Source organism: Trichomycterus rosablanca, chromosome 15, assembly GCF_030014385.1.
Source record: "Trichomycterus rosablanca isolate fTriRos1 chromosome 15, fTriRos1.hap1, whole genome shotgun sequence".
Taxonomy (NCBI): domain Eukaryota; kingdom Metazoa; phylum Chordata; class Actinopteri; order Siluriformes; family Trichomycteridae; genus Trichomycterus; species Trichomycterus rosablanca.
Genome location: NC_086002.1, coordinates 3,782,384 through 3,799,492, shown reverse-complemented (window position 1 = coordinate 3,799,492; position 17,109 = coordinate 3,782,384). Strand labels below are relative to the sequence as shown.

The window sequence follows — 17,109 nt, the reverse complement described above, 5'->3', positions numbered from 1 at the left end:
GATGCCTAAAGTTTTTGTCCAACTGCATTTTCTTCAGATAAGAAAATGTTTAAATGCATAAAAAGATGCCATATGTATGTAGTATCTCTCCCATATATGTGCTCAATTTAACTTTTAACAAAACATTAGTAAATTGTCATTTTTTGTCTTTTAAAGTGTACTTTTAAAATATCATATGGTGCGACCGTCCGGCCATGACTTCTGTTTTAAAAACTTTGTTTAAATTCTCTACACCTATTCGTCTTTATTTTCTGTCCTACTCGGCATAATTTTCAAAGTGTTTTGCAGTACTGTACAAAAATGCAAAGTATTTTTATTTTCATTTCCATCATAATATACAAACAAACTTTGTCCGATGTATATACGTAAAGTGATGATGCTTTAAGCAATATTGTGCTGGGAAATCTTGGGTCCTGCCATCCATGTGGATGTTACTCTGACATGTAACACCTACCTAAGCATTGTTGCAGACCATGTTCACCCTTTGATGGAAAGTTTGTGAAACATTTCTATTCATGTCAGTACGATGAAATGTTAATAAAATCTGGTTTAAATTTATTGTTGTAGGGATTAGGTTTATTCATTTCTTCAAATTTTTAACAATAGGAGGTCTTCATGTCATTTGGGGCAACCATTTATCATGTGGTGCAACCAATAACAGACGTAACTGAATTAAATTATAAATAATAAATCTCACTTATGTTGCTGAAATATTAATCACTGATGCAGTATGCTTAAGTTAATGGTAATTGTAAAACATTTTAATGTGTTTAATGTGATTTACAGGAAAAGTAAGTCTGTTAAGTACATTTAACTTAAGGAAGTGAATTTGATGTTAAACAACAAAAAATACAACTACATTATTTACAAAAACTCAAAGTAATAAAATAATTTGTTTTTAAACACATTATATTATTGAGTACTTGCAAAGAAACTGTTAAGCATGTTGAGAAAATTAATTAATTTTAAAATAAATCACGGTCGCACCACATTACATTTTGTTAGGCCACAGCCAATTCATCTGGATGAAAAAACACTAAAATGACTTAATTTAAAATTTTAATAGGAACTTACGTGTACACAACATTCTAAATGAGTGAACAATTGCAAGAAACACTCATATTTGTAGTATTTTAAAATTGGCCTGTTGAAAATCCTTATAGGCTACGTCATTGACCCATATATCTTACTTATATATAGTACTTATATGACACACACACACACTTACCCCATATACTGCCCGCAGGTATGCTTTCCATCACTGCCCTGTCTAACTGCCTAATGGCATCAGGCAGGGTTGCCCTGTTTCTCCTGTCCTGCTGTCTAAAGTGCTCAGACATGGTGAGCGGCGGTGTGTTGTCTATCACTGTCATGTCCTGACTCGTGTTATTTGGGGTTCTTTCCAACTGCCCCCTTTCCCCTGGTGTGTTTTCCACCGGCTCCGTCTGCACCGCGACATCTCGGGTGCTCCGGGTGCTTCGTTCCTGGTATTCTGGTGCCTCCGTCTGCACCGCGACATCTCGGTCCCCTGGTGCCCCTGCTGGCACCACGACATCTCGGTCCCCTGGTGCCTCCGTCTGCACCGCGACATCTCGGTTCCCTGGTGCCCCTGCTGGCACCACGACATCTCGGTCCCCTGGTGCCTCCGTCTGCACCGCGACATCTCGGTTCCCTGGTGCCCCTGCTGGCACCACGACATCTCGGTCCCCTGGTGCCTCCATCTGCACCGCGACATCTCGGTCCCCTGGTGCCTCCGTCTGCACCGCGACATCTGGTGCCCCTGCTGGCACCGCGACATCTCGGGTGCTCCGGGTGCTTCGTTCCTGGTATTCTGGTGCCTCCGTCTGCACCGCGACATCTCGGTTCTCTGGTGCCCCTGCTGGCATCGCGACATCTCGGTTCCCTGGTGCCTCCGTCTGCACCGCGACATCTCGGTTCTCTGGTGCCCCTGCTGGCATCGCGACATCTCGGTCCCCTGGTGCCTCCGTCTGCACCGCGACATCTCGGTTCGCTGGTGCCCCTGCTGGCACCACGACATCTCGGTCCCCTGGTGCCTCCGTCTGCACCGCGACATCTGGTGCCCCTGCTGGCACCGCGACATCTCGGGGGTTCTTACGTGCTCCGCTCCACTTCTGGTTCAACTTCTGGAGGAGCAGATAACAGCCGGCAGCGGAAGCGGCTGTAACGCCGACCACAAAAGCTGCTGAGCTCAGGTCGCCTCCCCAACTAAAGCCACTGAACGCCATCGAAAATACCGTGAATGTGAGTGAATAAATCGCTGCGTGTGTCTCGGTCAGGTGTCGGCGAACGAATGATGGAGGAGCGTCCTCTCTGCGCTATTTATACCCTCAGTAGAGCGGCATTATTACTACGTCATAATGGTTTCATCCGCCTGACGTCGCACCTCGAGGTACTACGTCATCCTAATCCCGGGATTCTGTAGTCCTCGTTATGCCCATATTTGGAGACCAGGTGTGACGGAGAATTCAGTTCCCCGTTTCCCCTTTAACGCGCATGTGCAAAAATCGTGACGTTTTTTTCTGTTGCTTCGTTGAGCATCGGTTTATTTGGAATATGTGTAAGTTTATAGCTGTATGTTCTTTTCACATTTCATGTTGTATGTTAGGTAGTTTGTGATTAAATACATACACCTGGCTTTCAAACAACTAGAATGAACGTGTCAGATTTATTTGTAAATAAATCCTAATACAGGACATATAAATATAAATCCCTTTTATAAATTATCTTATACCATCCCATCAACATATAATATGCCATTATGCCAGGAGGTTGCTGGTTCAAACCCCATTGTTGCCACATAATAAATCCTTATTCAGACACTAGTTTGTTTCTTCTCGTTTTGTCACACAAGATAAAGTTTTGGTGCAGCACAAATAAACTATATCGCACAGGACAATAAGCAGTCTGTGTTATTATTTAAGGTTACTCATCTCAGCTGCACTACTATGCCTGGGGAATAAGGTTCCCCACATGTATATCACTGTGTGTGTATTCATAAAACACTACGGTGATGCTGGTGATGTATTTAACTGTCATTATGTAGAACAAGTTTAAGCTATAGATCAGTCCATTACAACACAGGGGGGAACACATTTACCTGGAGACCTGGGGAAAATGGTTCCCCACATGTACAGTGTATCACAAAAGTGAGTACACCCCTCACATTTCTGCAAATATTTCATTATATCTTTTCATGGGACAACACTATAGACATGAAACTTGGATATAACTTAGAGTAGTCAGTGTACAGCTTGTATAGCAGTGTAGATTTACTGTCTTCTGAAAATAACTCAACACACAGCCATTAATGTCTAAATAGCTGCAACATAAGTGAGTACACCCCACAGTGAACATGTCCAAATTGTGCCCAAAGTGTCAATATTTTGTGTGACCACCATTATTATCCAGCACTGCCTTAACCCTCCTGGGCATGGAATTCACCAGAGCTGCACAGGTTGCTACTGGAATCCTCTTCCACTCCTTAATGATGACATCACGGAGCTGGTGGATGTTAGACACCTTGAACTCCTCCATCTTCACTTGAGGATGCGCCACAGGTGCTCAATTGGGTTTAGTCCATCACCTTTACCTTCAGCTTCCTCAGCAAGGCAGTTGTCATCTTGGAGGTTGTGTTTGGGGTCGTTATCCTGTTGGAAAACTGCCATGAGGCCCAGTTTTCGAAGGGAGGGGATCATGCTCTGTTTCAGAATGTCACAGTACATGTTGGAATTCATGTTTCCCTCAATGAACTGCAGCTCCCCAGTGCCAGCAACACTCATGCAGCCCAAGACCATGATGCTACCACCACCATGCTTGACTGTAGGCAAGATACAGTTGTCTTGGTACTTCTCACCAGGGCGCCGCCACACATGCTGGACACCATCTGAGCCAAACAAGTCTATCTTGGTCTCGTCAGACCACAGGGCATTCCAGTAATCCATGTTCTTGGACTGCTTGTTTTCAGCAAACTGTTTGCTGGCTTTCTTGTGCGTCAGCTTCCTTCTGGGATGACGACCATGCAGACCGAGTTGATGCAGTGTGCGGCGTATGGTCTGAGCACTGACAGGCTGACCTCCCACGTCTTCAACCTCTGCAGCAATGCTGGCAGCACTCATGTGTCTATTTTTTAAAGCCAACCTCTGGATATGACGCCGAACACGTGGACTCAACTTCTTTGGTCGACCCTGGCGAAGCCTGTTCCGAGTGGAACCTGTCCTGGAAAACCGCTGTATGACCTTGGCCACCATGCTGTAGCTCAGTTTCAGGGTGTTAGCAATCTTCTTATAGCCCAGGCCATCTTTGTGGAGAGCAACAATTCTATTTCTCACATCCTCAGAGAGTTCTTTGCCATGAGGTGCCATGTTGAATATCCAGTGGCCAGTATGAGAGAATTGTACCCAAAACACCAAATTTAACAGCCCTGCTCCCCATTTACACCTGGGACCTTGACACATGACACCAGGGAGGGACAACGACACATTTGGGCACAATTTGGACATGTTCACTGTGGGGTGTACTCACTTATGTTGCCAGCCATTTAGACATTAATGGCTGTGTGTTGAGTTATTTTCAGAAGACAGTAAATCTACACTGCTATACAAGCTGTACACTGACTACTCTAAGTTATATCCAAGTTTCATGTCTATAGTGTTGTCCCATGAAAAGATATAATGAAATATTTGCAGAAATGTGAGGGGTGTACTCACTTTTGTGATACACTGTATATCACTGCATGATGATTTTGTTTTAAATTGCAAACTACAGGCACACACACATTTTAAGAACAAAATATCTGTATTAGAAATTAGTGTTAATTATACATATATTACAATTATTCAAATATATAATAAAGAAATCCACATCAATGCAAAGTAAAACTTAAATATTTGAAATACTTTTTTCTTTCTTTAAAAAACTAAATAAAATAAAATCTGACATGTGCAAATTTATTTGGGGATGGTGCCCTGGGATTGACTAGCATCACATCCATAGTGCACTCCTGCCGTACATCAGAATCAGAATCAGAATCAGAATCAGATTTATTGGCCAGGTATGTGGATACACACAAGGAATTTGTTTCCGGCTGATGGTATCTCTCTAGTAATGGTACGATACAGTGTACAAGCAACGTATACATTAAACATTAAACACAAAATAATCCAAGCTATAAGATTATATACACACAATATACAGATATGTAATTTAGCAGCATCTGAAATATTTACAAAACAGTAAAGTGCACAACATGTAGGATGAGTACTACAGTGTAGTCAATTTGGCAGCAGATGAATATTTTTACGCTTACGTGTTATGTATTATCAGTCATTTATTTATTTAGTAGGGAGATCGCCTGTGGGAAGAAACTGCTTTTAAATCTGGTGGTTTTAATGTGGATGGATCTATAGCGCCTGCCGGAGGGGAGGGGTTGGATAAAGTAATGTCCAGGGTGTGAGGAGTCAGTGATAATTTTCTCTGCCCGTTTCTTGGTTCTTGAAGTATACAAGTCCTGGAGAGAGGGGAGAGGAGCACCAATGATTTTTTCAGCTGACTTCACCAGTCGCTGCAGTCTGTTCCTTTGTTGTGTTGTGGCTGCACCAAACCAGACTGTGATGGAAGTGCACAGAACTGATTCGATGGCCGCAGTGTAGAATTGTCTTAGCAGCTCCTGTGGCAGTCCCAGCTTTCGCATTTTCCGCAGAAAGAACATTCTCTGTTGGGTTTTCTTGATGGTGGAGTTGATGTTATACTCCCACTTCAGGTCCTGGGAAATGATACATCCAGTTTCCCCAGGAACAGTTCTGGATCCTCCACGGCCATGACCAGGATAAAGCAGTTACTAAACAGAAATGAAATTACAGATGATTAATATATCATTACAATCTTGTATAATTTGATGTATTAAAGTCAAACTATCAACGTTCCTTATCTACTACATATTTTATTTTTATATTAATTTAATATGAAGATCCGTAAATCTGAAAAAAGGAAAAATCTTATTAAAATCGCATACAATTATATTAATTAATGTAAAATTGTTTTTATAACAATTGTTGTTCCTCACCTACAACTGAAAATGACTTTTTATATTTATTTTATAATAATTTTATTGTGCGCAGGGGGTGCTGGAGCTTATCCCAGCTTTTCAATGGGTGCAAGGCACACAGTAACACCCTGGACGGGATCAGTCCATCGCAGGGCACACACACACACACGCACGCACACACATATAGGACAATTCAGAACCTCTTTTTGATGCTTTTATATTTAGTTTATATTACATTATAATAAAGATCAGTAGATGTAAAATTATTCTATATTGGAGATAAATAAATCTATTAAAGTTTAATGTGATTTAATTTATTATTGTTAAGCTAGTTTTCACATACAGACTGTAATGTCCCTCACTTCCTACAATTCTTTTTTTATAACTTTTGTAATATTTTATTTTAAAAATAATTATTTTAATTGAATTATGAAAGTCTCATTTAATTTTATTTATTAATGTAGCCCCCTTAGAGTGTTTGTTCAATACTGTTTTGTTTATGTTAATGAGAGTTTAATTCTTAATATAGTTCAATAATTTTACAGTGTTCTACTGAGTCGATTCTTTTATTTCAAAATGACTCGATGGCTTTGTTTATTTTCTCTTACTTAATTTGATCTTACTTAAAGAAATCCAAGAAAACCGGTTGCCTTGAAAAAGTTAAGTAAATATAACACTTATTTTCAAGTTATGGTTACTTAATGTCTACCATTAAAGTCTACTTAAGATAGTCTTATTTACTAAATTTAATTCAGTAGTTCCTACTTTAAACAGAATATACATGTAACATGTAAATGACATTAAAGAGTTATTATTAATTACACAAATAAAACATCCACATTTAAGACAATCAAAACATTACTTAATTTGGCACAGATGTTCAATCATTTTTTTATTGTATCTGTCCACAAGTCAAGCAAATAGCTTAAGTGTGACTTGCAATGCCATCCATAATGATATTACATTCCAGTATGATACCAGTGCTGGATGGCTCAACGTGCAGGGTATTTGGGTTGCTGGCTGTCTTCAGGTATAACAGTTATTATCCCAACAGGAGGCTGCAAGAAATCGGTAACAGCATCTGAATCCTGCAGACAAAAATACTGTAATCTGATCTGGATAATCTAGGGCAGATGGAATGATTTTGACATTTATACACATGCATGTTTATAAACATCAGAACTGTAGCGGTGCAGAGATTAGCGTATAGTAATAAATCACATTTCATTAACTAATTCATACTCGTCCTGTCGTCTGACTAGAGAAACAGTAACCACACTAACTACATTTTTAAATAAACACATCAAATTATTACTTCAAGTCAATAAAAATGAGCCAGGTCAACAATTTTGTCAAAAATGTGTTCTGCTGAGGCTGTGACATGTCAGCTAGCAAGCTAGCTGCGCTAATTGTTTAATGTTCGAATTCTAATTACTGGCAGTTATTGCTTTAGACAAAAAATTGGCATATGAAAAGCAGTTGTGACTAAGGAAACAACTAACAAATGTTACTAAGTGAAATTACTTACCTACTTAGAAAAAGTTACGCTTCTAGTGAGTCCTGCGTCTGAAGAGTTGTCCTGCTTTGCTTCTTGCACATGCGCACTGCAAATGCATGTGCATGCATTTCCCAGCTTTATTCAGTGTTGTGTGTGAAACATGAAGGACAAAAAAACTTTGGAATACTGATTCCATTTACCTTCTCAAAAACACCAACTACAACTGTTGTTTAAGACCTGATAACTACAGGTATATAATTTGACCTATATACATGTATATATAAGGATGATATACGTAAAAACAGTGTCTCTGCATATACAATTTAGTGTGCATTACTGAAAGAATGTTAATTAATACAGCAAGTAATTAATTAGTTAACAGCATTAGTTAATAGTATGTTAGTAGTTAACAACTGTCTTTATTAATGGCTATTCATATGTCACTCATTAATTTGTTAATGTATACATATCATTAATTCATCATTAATTCATGATGCACTATTTATTAGTTGATGTATTAACTCATTGTTAATAAACTGGTAGTTAAGTGTTAGTGAATGCTTAGTTATGTACACGTATTGTAAAGTGTTACCCATATTCCAAATAAACCGATGCTTAACGAAGCGACAGAAAAAAGTCACGATTTTTGCACATGCGCGTTAAAGGGGAAACAGGGGGAACTGAATTCTCCATCACACCTGGTCTCCAAATATGGGCATAACGAGGACTACAGAATCCCAGGATTAGGATGACGTAGTACCTCGAGGTGCGACGTCAGGCGGATGAAACCATTATGACGTAGTAATAATGCCGCTCTGCTGAGGGTATTGTAGCGCCAGCAAGTTATAGGGAGGGGCGTCAGGGCCGCCAGATGGTTATTTTAGACACTCATTCACACACACAGACATTCACACAACAGACAGACAACATAGAGAGCTGCCTATCCAGCCCTTACCGTAGCCACCCCATCCCCAACACTGGCCTACATGGCTACGGTAAGTCTGGATATCACGGCCGCAAGGCTTTTTGGGTAAAGCCTGTTCCGGCCCCCCAGTGGCGCCGCTACAGTATAAATAGCGCAGAGAGGACGCTCCTCCATCATTCGTTCACCGACACTTGACCGAGACACACGCAGCGATTTATTCACTCACAGTGTAACAGTGTAACTAGTTTAATATGTCGAATCTAGCTGTATAATTCACTGCTGCACAAGCGTTTACTTTGTCATACAAGTTGTAAAATACCGGTTTTGTTGATCTTTTAAAATATTGTCCATTACCAAGTGTTGATGAATGGAGTAGTGTTCAATAGACAATAGATTAAGATATGTTCCGAGGCTTATGCCTAGTTCACACTACACGATTTTAGCACTGAATTTCGCTCGGCGACTGATCGGCGCTTGATTCTCCGGGTCGGGAGCAACTCACTCGGCGATCAAAACTCGGCTCTCAGTCTCTAAGTGTGAACTATCCAACAACTCGATCTGACCGGCTCGCCGACCGCTCGGTGACTGGATTGAGTTTTCTAGCACATCAGATATCTGATCTCAGTTGTGCGACTGGGAATGAGTGACATGTCGAACAGCCAATGAGAACGCAGGATACGGTGTGAGGGGAAACACAGGAGGGAAGTGTAAACACTGGGACAAGGGCTTAATGGACTCCTTGCACTCAAGGCTATGACGCATTTCCGTTTTCAAATAGTGCGGCTTGATCGTTTCCGGTTGTATTGTTTACATTCATCGGCATACGCAAAACTTTCGTGAGATTGAAATGAGTGTCCGGTGTAAAGTTTTTAAATCGGAACATTTCCAGAAACAGCTCAAGAATTATTCAGAGCACTGTTGTGTGCCTCTTTGCTCGGCGTCGGCGAAGTTTAATGGAAGTTTTCATAGCTTCCCAGTTTAGAGTGAACTCAGGAGGCAGTGGCTAATAAACATCTGTCTGGACCACTTTAATATTTCGCCTTATACGAAGGTCTATAGCAGACATTTCTTACCAGACCACTTGGTTGAACCAAAAATTACAGAAAATCTGAGAAAATTTACAAAGGGTGCAGGCTAATTAATTTCCCATTCCCATACAGTAAACATTAGCCAGTTATTTACAGTGGCATGCCTGTTGTCAAACTATCAAAACAAAGCACTAGTTAAGGTATGGGTTAAATAAAGCAGTAGTTATCAACTCCAGTCCTAGGGACCCCATGCCCTCTGTAGTATTGTAAATACAGTAAATACTGTTGTATTTCTCAACACTTTAAATTCAGCTCCTGATTTAATTAAGCAAACATGTAAATAATTTGCATTACACACAAGTTCTTTACATAAAAACACAATGCACTGTTTCACAAAAACACAAACAATCTTTTATTAAGTAAACATATGATTTAATTTTGTTTGTTTGTCTTATTAGGATTTTAATATCATGTTTTACACTTTGGTTACATTCATGACAGGAACGGTAGTTACTCATTACACAAGATTCATCAGTTCACAAGTTATTTTGAAAAGTTACAGACAATTTTATGTCTCCAGTTCACCTCACTTGTACGTCTTTGGACTGTGGGAGGAAACCGGAGCACCCGGAGGAAACCCACACAGACACGGGGAGAACATGCAAACTCCACACAGAAAGGACCCGGACCGCCCCACCTGGGGATCGAACCCAGGACATTCTTGCTGTGAGGCGACAGTGCTACCCACTCAGCCACTGTGCCGCCCTATAATTTATTAAGTATACAGAATATTCAATATTTACATTTTCTCATTTCTGTCCACAAATTATGTATTTATTGAACTGTAAAAGACCATAGTTTAGACACACCAGGTTCTGTAAATATTTGGTATACTCTTTGTACATTAAAACATTAAGTCTAAACAAATTCTCTTTCCAATATTTATTATTATTTATTATTTATCCATTATTTGTTACTCTAGGCTTGCGGAGCAGATGCCAGTCAGAACTCTGCTCCCGAGTTGACACCTCAATTTTTTGAGCCATATCAATAAGCTCCTGTTCAGTGCACACAAAAGCACAGGTGGGTGCATCAAGGTGGTGGTCTTTCAGAGGCAGAAGTGGGGTTGATGGAACATCAGGATGCAGCGTGGTGTGTCGTATGGGTAAAACAGGCTGCCGATATGACAGAACACTGCCCTCCTGCACTATACCAAACGCACACTGCAGAGCTGGCTTGTTGAGTTCCATGCGGCTTGTCTTCAAGGCTGAATTTTTCATAAGCCTCTGCCACTCTTAACATGCATGGATCCGGTAAAGGGCCCACCATGCCCCTGTAGAGTCCACTCCTACAAATTTAAGTACAGACAATACCCCAAACTATAAGCATTCAGGTTAATAATAAATTAAAGTTAATTATAACTATTTATACATTTCAGGTGTGGAAGAGCAGGTCAATTGTACAACTGCAGGTCTAATGAGCAGATTTGTAAAGTAATGAATCACCTTACCTAACTACGCCTTGAGACTTTTGATTTGGCACAGGTTTCGTGATCATGTTGTTGACTGGTCCTGGCTTTACACCCTAATAAGAGAGACAAACGTTGCTGCAATGTAGTACAGACAGTGCATTAAATCAGAATGCTTATCAAGTGTGATTATTATAAACTTACAATTGTCCGAGGTTTGTGCCAGTCCTGTTCAGTTTCAGTACAGCTGTGCACAGGGGGAACTACTGGCACACTGAGCTGAGAGAAATGTGCAGTTTGAAAAAGCAAAGCCACTATGTTGCATAGGGCATAGGGCAGTGCCTGCAACACATGAACTGCATGTGTGTGTCAGCACAACAGGAGATGAATCTCGTAGCCCAATCTGTAAGGGGGTACGCAAAATTAGTAATGACTTTGTTTAATTCAGGGGTTCCTATACCAGTCCTGGGGATCCCATATCACTTTTTTTTGTTTTAACTTATTTAAAACCTGATTGAACTAATTAACAAATTAAGTTCCTCGTGGGTAAGGCTGAGTAAAGTGTTTTTAAATGGAGAGAAAAAAAGTGTGTATGGCATAAGCACCCCAAGAACGGAACCTGGAACCTCTTGCTTATTTTATAGCAATAGGTTTTGGATATAGAACATTATACAACAGTTAGTTCCGACCGTACAATCTGATTGGTTGAGAAGCGTTCTAACCGTGCTGATATTCGTGACAACAGCACGGGCTTTTCACACCACAACGGTATTACTCCGCTGACGCGTTGCCAGTAACGACAAGCTGCATGCACACTGTTGTAATATGCCTTTAAGACGTTAAAGGGTTAACACGGAGTTACGCTTGATGCCGTATACGCATGCGTGGGTTCGGTTTAAGGATGCAATAAAACAAAGCTCTACTGAACAGTTTATCTCCTGTATTTCTTTCCAATAATACTTCATGTTTTAAATCCGTGATCTGATATACAATCTATCGCACTGTATAGGGAACATAACCAATTGTCTAATTCGCTATCTAGTGCACTGTGTAGCGAACATAAATCCGTGATTTGATACACAATCTAGTGCACTATGTAGGGAACTTTAATGTGTTTGTAACGCGAACAGTTAGCATAATAGCCCAGTTAGCAGCTTCTAAGAGTTCTGTTATCACCTGTATCCTCTGGTGTGTGCAAGAGGTTTTTTTATTTCTTTTTTTCCCTTCGGAGGTTCTTACCTTTTTCTTGTTGTTGTTCTTACCTCCCTGAAATGAGTTTTTGCAACTTGGAATGTCTGCTTTGTAGTGTTAAACTTTATATTTGTTGTGGAACTACTTTTAGGCGGAAGGTATTGTCAATATTAAAGCATATTTATTATTAAATTTAGGGCTTTTTTGATTTATTTTCTTTCTTTATTTTGTGAAAACTGTTGTATAAAAGCAATAGAACACTTGAGGTCGTGTGCAGGGGCGGATCTAGAAAAATATTTATGGGGTGGCGAGAGGGGGGCAGGAATTTTTGAGGGGTGGCAACATATGGCAGACGTATTTATACTGAATTTAATCACAGTTATAACAGTTTGATGAGAAATAGTATGTACACACTACAAAAGGGCACGGGCTGCCATTTACAAACTCATACAGACAAACTTAATCTCACGCAATCAATGTCTTGCATTTAAGGTTTCATGTGAAACAGTTCATATTAGGAATAAGTGACCATACAATGTAATCTCATTAATAGGAGATAAAAGTATGGTAACACTACTGTAGGTGGGGCATTATCATTATCAAAGGAAAGGCATTAAGGTAAGACACAGGTGATGAGTGGCAGATGTATGAGAGGGAAAGCAAACAGTTTTTGACTGTCAGAGTGGCAGCGTTGCAAATTGGCCATAACTTTTCTTTTAATTTGTTGCTGCCAACTGGGGTGGCAGCAGGGGTGGCAAGGCTTTCTTTTAGGGTGGCATTTGCCACCCTATGCCACCCCGGTAGATCCGCCCATGGTCGTGTGTTATCACGAATAACATCACGGCTGTGATGATCTACGGCACTCACCTTCGGTTCGTGCCTGCGACCGAATTCGTGATAACACACGCCCTCTCGTGTTCTATTGCTTAATAGAACATCAAAGAACAGTGAACACTGATTTGAACATCTGAACTTTAGAGCAAAAAGAGATCCCAACCCAGTCATTTAACCCTATGTTTTGCATTTTTTTCCACCATATTTTTCCACCAGATTCAGCTCATTACCTAAGTAAAGGCTGGTCATGTGGGGGAAATACAAAAATTTGAAAAGTTTGGTGTTCATAGGACTGAATTTGGGAATCCTGGATTGCCAATATGTTTATTCCTAGAGCAGTGTCTCTTAATGCTACTTCTGGTAACTCTAGATTAGGTATATTGAATACTTGGTACGTTGAATCATGGAATATTTAAAACTGTATGGAGTGGTCAGGAACAGGACTGAGAAACACTGCCATAGAGTGTCAAACTCAGCTCCTGGATGCCAACAGCTTTTTCCAATTTTAGAACAAGACAGTTATATAAGAAGTGAACATTAAATGAAGTTAATGCTAAACTCTGCAGTGCTGTGGACACAGGAGGGAGGTCTGAAACCCCTGGTTTAGCCCTACTCTTCCTCCCTACTCGTAAACTGTGCGCTGACTCGTTCTTCTTCATGGATCTGTAGCACAAGGCTCTCACACTGACCTCCCCTGCCAGCCTGTCCCTATTTGACACTGAATAAAAATAACACACAAATTAACTGTGCAGTTTGTACATTAGATAGCTAGATACCTCATCGTTAATAAACAACTAACGATGAAAACTAAAAGCAACGTTTTCATGCTGTTAAGCTGTGTTAGCAATACTGACCATTATAGCATAACAGGATGAAAAAAGACATCAAACGTGTCACGTGGGTGGAGAAAGGACTCAAGCGCGGAGGTTAAATGAAATAATGATTTTATTTACTTAAACAAAACAATAAAATCAAAACACAAAATAGAAACAAAAACAAATAGAAACCCCAATGGACGGCGCTGGGCGCTGTTGGCAACCAAAATCCAAAAGGGAAAAAAAATAAGATGCTGGACGCGAATCCCGGTCGTTGAGCGGAACTGGGCGCGTTACCAGCGCGCCAATGCAGCGCGGATGAGGGGGGTGATTGTAGACGCTGAAGGCGCTTCGGTGAGCTGACGCAAGGGTAGCAAATCTCCGCTAATAGCCTAGCCCCAGCACAGCGGTTGGCTAGGGTTGTTCGCTATCGGCGGACACCTCGCTTAAGGAACCACACCGATCTGAAAGAAGAGAGAAAATCATATTTGGTTAGTCAAGTTCACAAATGCAGATAAGAACCGGGTGATGGCGTGATAGCCGAGCGCTTGACGGCATCACCATCAGGCAGTACGAAACCCACTCGAACTCAGTATAAACCAGTTGGATTCGAACCGGGTAGTGGCGTTTTAGCCGAGCGCTTGACGGCATCGCCACCAGGCAGTTACAGAATCCAATGGGCCACTAGAAAGTGAACGCCCCCGAAATCACCTATGGTGCGGTTCGGGGGTAACAGAAGGTTCCTTCTTTAGCCGCAGCCGGAGTCAGTCTGTCCGAGAAAATAGGTAAAGAAAACCGGTTAATGATAAAGGTAATCAAGCTCCTAATGCGGATTCGAACCGGATTTGCTGGCGGACCAACTGAGCGTTTTCCGGAGTCGCCACCCAAGGGTTGCAGAATCCAATAGCTAGATTCAATAAGCGAACTATAGCGGTGAGCTATCCAGCGCCGTCTCACGGGGCTGGCTTCACCCGCTAAAGCTAAATGCTAAGCCAATAATATCGATTAAGCGAACCGGTTATTGACTAAGGTAATCAAGCTCCTAATGTGGATTCGAACCGGGGTTGCTGGCGGACCAACCGAACGTTTTACGGAGTCGCCACCCAACGGTTGCAGAATCCAATAGCTAGATTCAACAAGCGAACTAAAGCGGTGAGAGATCCAGCACCGTAACACGGGGCTGGCTTCAACCGCTAATGCTAACGAGGAAATAAAAAGCAGTTCGAGGACTGCACGGCATCGCACCACGCTACTTCTAAGAAAGGTAAAGCAAAGCTAATTACCTCAACCTTGCGGTCTACACACCCTAATGGCCTTATGCCACCAGGGGTACCTCTAAGGCTAAAAAGAAGTGTGGGGGAGCCGTCAGCAGTCCCCACGGACACCGCAGTGCCCAAAACAAAAAAGGAAATGAAGGCAGAAGGTGCGACGCCTGCAGCCTAGCGGCGTGCCCTTAAATAAGGGAACCGCAGCTGCAGGTCGTTCGCCCTAACGAGCTGGCCTATTACATAAGGCCTAGCTCAGTACTGCTCTGTAAGGCTTGTGACGTCGGGGAAGAGTGGTAAGTCCCACAGACGCCACCAAGCCTTACAAAACGTAATAATTTGAACGTAATACATGCCTAGAAGTAAATGTCATGAACAACAGCCAAGTTGCAGTTTCAACATAAGACTTCCACTTGTCAACAGGACAAACTAACCCAGCTAACACTAATGTAGTTACCCTTGCTAACGCTAGCTAACTAGCTTCTTTCTGTACTTCGCGGGCTAACCTAAAATATAAGATAAGCATTTCCTTACCTGCGTAGTTGTGTATGTATGACAAGGCATACAATTTAAAGCCCTTCTCCAGCTTGCTAGAGGGGGCTTTACTGGTCTTCTTACATATCCGATGAACGTCGTTCACGTTCATTTTTGGAAGCTCTTGTAAACACCGACTGAAAAATACAGCCAAACACCAAACCGGAAACGCTGGAGCAGCACTAAAGAAAATGCGGAAGTAGTTGTGCAAAGAGCCCATTGTGCTCCATGTTGTGTCCAGGTATGTTTACTATAGTTTTACTGTTTAATGTTTTTAATTTAGAAATGTATGGATTTTATTTGTATTGTGTACCATGTATGTTTTATTTACATGTGCTTTTCTTCATTTTTTTTGTTTTTGTTTATAATATTTACATATTTCTACATATTACAATATTTACATAGCTCTTATTATACTATATGTTTAAAATTTCATACGTGTATATACAGTGTATCACAAAAGTGAGTACACCCCTCACATTTCTGCAGATATTTAAGTATATCTTTTCATGGGACAACACTGACAAAATGACACTTTGACACAATGAAAAGTAGTCTGTGTGCAGCTTATATAACAGTGTAAATTTATTCTTCCCTCAAAATAACTCAATATACAGCCATTAATGTCTAAACCACCGGCAACAAAAGTGAGTACACCCCTTAGTGAAAGTTCCTGAAGTGTCAATATTTTGTGTGGCCACCATTATTTCCCAGAACTGCCTTAACTCTCCTGGGCATGGAGTTTACCAGAGCTTCACAGGTTGCCACTGGAATGCTTTTCCACTCCTCCATGACGACATCACGGAGCTGGCGGATATTCGAGAGTTTGCGCTCCTCCACCTTCCGCTTGAGGATGCCCCAAAGATGTTCTATTGTGTTTAGGTCTGGAGACATGCTTGGCCAGTCCATCACCTTTACCCTCAGCCTCTTCAATAAAGCAGTGGTCGTCTTAGAGGTGTGTTTGGGGTCATTATCATGCTGGAACACTGCCCTGCGACCCAGTTTCCGGAGGGAGGGGATCATGCTCTGCTTCAGTATTTCACAGTACATATTGGAGTTCATGTGTCCCTCAATGAAATGTAACTCCCCAACACCTGCTGCACTCATGCAGCCCCAGACCATGGCATTCCCACCACCATGCTTGACTGTAGGCATGACACACTTATCTTTGTACTTCTCACCTGATTGCCGCCACACATACTTGAGACCATCTGAACCAAACAAATTAATCTTGGTCTCATCAGACCATAGGACATGGTTCCAGTAATCCATGTCCTTTGTTGACATGTCTTCAGCAAACTGTTTGCAGGCTTTCTTGTGTAGAGACTTCAGAAGAGGCTTCCTTCTGGTGTGACAGCCATGCAGACCAATTTGATGTAGTGTGCGGCGTATGGTCTGAGCACTGACAGGCTGACCCCCCACCTTTTCAATCTCTGCAGCAATGCTGACAGCACTCCTGCGCCTATCTTTCAAAGACAGCAGTTGGA

The 17,109-nt window shown here is 41.4% G+C and overlaps 2 long non-coding RNA genes across 2 annotated transcripts; both read right to left on the bottom strand.

Annotated features, from left to right (window-relative positions):
• Window positions 1–4,796: 4,796 nt before the first annotated feature.
• Window positions 4,797–7,664, bottom strand: LOC134329225 (uncharacterized). Its single transcript, XR_010014842.1, has 3 exons — window positions 7,593–7,664; window positions 6,927–7,152; window positions 4,797–5,857 (listed from the first exon to the last, which is right to left on the bottom strand). It is a non-coding gene; the product is annotated as an uncharacterized LOC134329225 (long non-coding RNA).
• A 2,239-nt stretch (window positions 7,665–9,903) lies between these two features.
• Window positions 9,904–13,115, bottom strand: LOC134329403 (uncharacterized). Its single transcript, XR_010014868.1, has 3 exons — window positions 11,188–13,115; window positions 11,026–11,099; window positions 9,904–10,863 (listed from the first exon to the last, which is right to left on the bottom strand). It is a non-coding gene; the product is annotated as an uncharacterized LOC134329403 (long non-coding RNA).
• Window positions 13,116–17,109: the final 3,994 nt, after the last annotated feature.